The sequence below is a fragment of the Cnephaeus nilssonii genome (assembly GCF_951640355.1).
Source record: "Cnephaeus nilssonii genome assembly, chromosome: 12".
Classification (NCBI taxonomy): Eukaryota; Metazoa; Chordata; class Mammalia; order Chiroptera; family Vespertilionidae; genus Cnephaeus; species Cnephaeus nilssonii.
In genome coordinates, this window is record NC_137083.1 from 62,996,038 (window position 1) to 62,999,219 (window position 3,182).

Sequence of the window (3,182 nt, forward strand, 5' to 3'; positions counted from 1 at the left end):
CTGGGATCCTGAGAAAGTTGCTTCAGTTCATGTGCAAAATGGGGAACTTAATTGTATCCACCTCACAGAGCTGTCATGAGGAGCAAATATGTGTAAGGACACTTTGCCAAGTAGCTACCAACTCCCCAGTAAGTGCTGCTTTAACATCACCACTGTGATTGCTATAAAAAAGCAATCATAGGGAAGGAGAAACCACAAGGGCCTGTAATGGGCCAGTGCACCCATACTAGGAGAGCCATTCCCATACTATTTTTCTTCTTTCTTCCTGTTTCCCGAAGTCCCTTTTCTGTTTTGCTCTTTTCTTGTTCTTAACTAAAATGGCAGCACAGAGGTGAACATTCCTAAGGTCCGTGTGACCATACAGGTGACTGTGGCTAGAACTGGCACCAAACTGACTACCCCAAAAGAGGAGGCCTTGGGGGTTTTGGGAGATTTCTCCCTCCACTCAGGCCTGGCAGCCCGAAGAGATTGTAAGCCCCAGGAAACTAGCCTCAGAGAAGAGGGAGAAGCCCTTCCATTCTATAGCTCTTTGCCATTCTCATTAAGCATCTTGTCTTTTCTTTGCTGAGGTTTTTTAAATTACTCTCTGGATGGGACCTGTAGGGCGAGTGATTTTTTGTCTGCTTCTTCTGCCTTCCTTAAAAAGTAGAGTTCTTAGGGGAAAAGAACAGTGGATTCTGAGGGCACTCATAAGAATAATTCTAGAACAGCTGTGTGGCCTTGAATCCTCAGGCTCAAGGAAGAAAATCCATTCCCTTAGTGATTGTGGGTAGTAATGGCACAGCCACAGCCTCACTTTGGGATCACAGGCAAGAAAAATAACCTTACAGAAAGTTCGTGGCCAGGTGACCCTGGAGGGGTGTTCACACACAAGGAAGATGCAAACACACACACACACACCCTCGATGTGTTCACTGCCTTGGATAGGAGAGGAGGTGACTATTTCCCCACAGACCATTTCTTATACTGCTTTGTCATCAACTCACCCATCAATTGCTATCTTTCCTTACCTTTGTGGAGAGCCATTCCCATACTATTTTTCTTCTTTCTTCCTGTTTCCCAAAGTCCCTTTTCTATTTTGCTCTTTTCTTGTTCTTAACTAAAATGGCAGCACAGAGTATAAAAATGGGAAAGGTTTGGCAGTCCAGCAAACAGGAACTGGAGTTACAGGAAAGATGTGATCTTCCTGTCACTGGTGGGCCTACCTTAAGGGGCCTCAAAGCCTGTTGGAGGCAAGAAAGTACCCTGCCCAAGATGGCACACGTAGCAAACCCTGTGAGACATTATGGACATCTAGTGGCTGCTCAGGATAATGCCTCAGGGCTGCATGTCAAGGTTGGGTGTGGTCTAGCCCTGGGCTTTAACAAAAGCCCAATTATCAGGCTGGCGAGGCAGTCTCTTAGAGTCAGTCCCCTGGCTGAACTTTTCTTCCATTTCTTATTATGGGTCTGAACTTACTTGGAATGGCAAGCTGGCTACAAAGACCCATCTTTATCCTAGCCCAGCAAAGTATAACGATAGCACCTGCATACAAGACCACAGGAGACAGGCATTTGGGAATATTTTCCAAGCCCAGGTTTAAATGCCAATTAGCCATACACTGTCATCTTGACTCAGGGGCTGAGCTCAGAAGGGACAGACTCTGATATTAATTAGTCATGTGGCTTTAGGTAAGTCACTATGACTATCTGATTTCATTAATGCCATTTGTGAAATTAGAGGTTAAGTTCAGATGCTCTCCAAGGTCCCTTTCAGCTTTAACGCTTTGTGATCTATAAGCCGTTTCAGTAGCTGGGAAAACACTGATCTGCTTTGGCACTGCGGATGGCTAGGTTAAACTAAAGGAAGCAGGCTCTTCCCAACTTCATGGCTCATTTCCAAGACTTGGCTACAATCCCAAAGGATCAACCTTCTTTACGTATCTGAGAAGGGGTAGAAATCATGGGCCATGAGAACTGGAGGAACATTTTAGTCCATTTCTTTAATTTTATAAATTAGGAAACTATGGTTTAGAGCTGTTTTAAGATTTCTCACATGTCTAATCCGTGGCAGAAAGGGGACTAGAACTCAGGTATCTCAATCTTAGTGCTGCTACCAAGCTATTGATGGAGGCTTTGCCCAATCACTGGCTGCCTTCTTCAGTTCTCCCTGCCTCAATCACAGCAGTCTCTGTGTGGAACTAGAAGTGAAAACATTCTCAACCCAGCATTTTTTCCTTCTCTTCATCTCAATTTAAGCCTTCCTCTTCTTTCATTCCTTGGTGCCAACACTTCAAATCAAGGAAGTAGTCAGAACCAGGGGCTGAGGAGCAACAGACAATGGCTAGATGATGCTGGGGCTACAGTGCCACTTTCCGTTCAGAAGGGCTGTGTGCCGCCACGGCCCCGCAGCCTCCTCGGTCTAGTTCGTAGCTTCTGTGATGCTCTCTCAGCCTCGCTGACCAGCAAGAGGACAAAGCAGCCCCATCTAGAACTCCATGGGCTGCACAGAGCTTGGGTATATTCACTTTCATCCATTAGTTACAGATATTTACCGGGAGACAACATGATTACTAAGCACTGGTTTGATCCAAGGTAGCGCACCCTTTCACCCACCGACACAGGTAGGGGGCAGAACCTTTCATTTGCTGGGCCTGGAGCTGTACAGATGGAGCCCGAGTTTGCCTACACTGGCAGGAAACCAGCCCAGGCAGAGAGAGACCCTCTTTGGCCTGAGGAGGGTGAGGTGGCCATACTCCAGTGTGCGGCCTGGATCCAGGCCGGGGTACCCTCTGGCCCTCTACCAGCTTGATGCCAGCTGTGACAAGGAGGGGAACCTCTAAGCAGCAAGGTTCTGATTCTCCTCCACAGACCCGTCGGGCGAGGTTTACATTTCCTGGGTCTATAAGATGGTAGTGTCCTGCTGCTTTTAAAGAGCCCAGATGGATCTAACTATGATTATCAGGGTTAGACTTACTTCCATTTCTCTCATTCTTTTTCTTGATCAGTTATTGTGAACGAAACAAGTTAAATAAAAGATCTATTTTCCCATTCCCTCCTCTCCCACTCTTCGTTCTACTTCTCCTCACTGAACTTTTTAATAGTCTTTCCTACAATTTTACCCCCACTATTTACTCTATGCAGAGTAGACACGTTGGACATTTTTGTTATAGTGATGAAAACACTGTGCTCAGGGTTGGAAGA

At 46.2% G+C, this 3,182-nt stretch overlaps 1 protein-coding gene across 1 annotated transcript in view; it reads right to left on the minus strand.

Annotated features, from left to right (window-relative positions):
• SND1 (staphylococcal nuclease and tudor domain containing 1) overlaps positions 1 to 3,182 on the minus strand; it is a 459,312-nt gene that overhangs the window by 55,020 nt on the left and 401,110 nt on the right. The gene's annotated exons all lie outside the window — the stretch shown is intronic.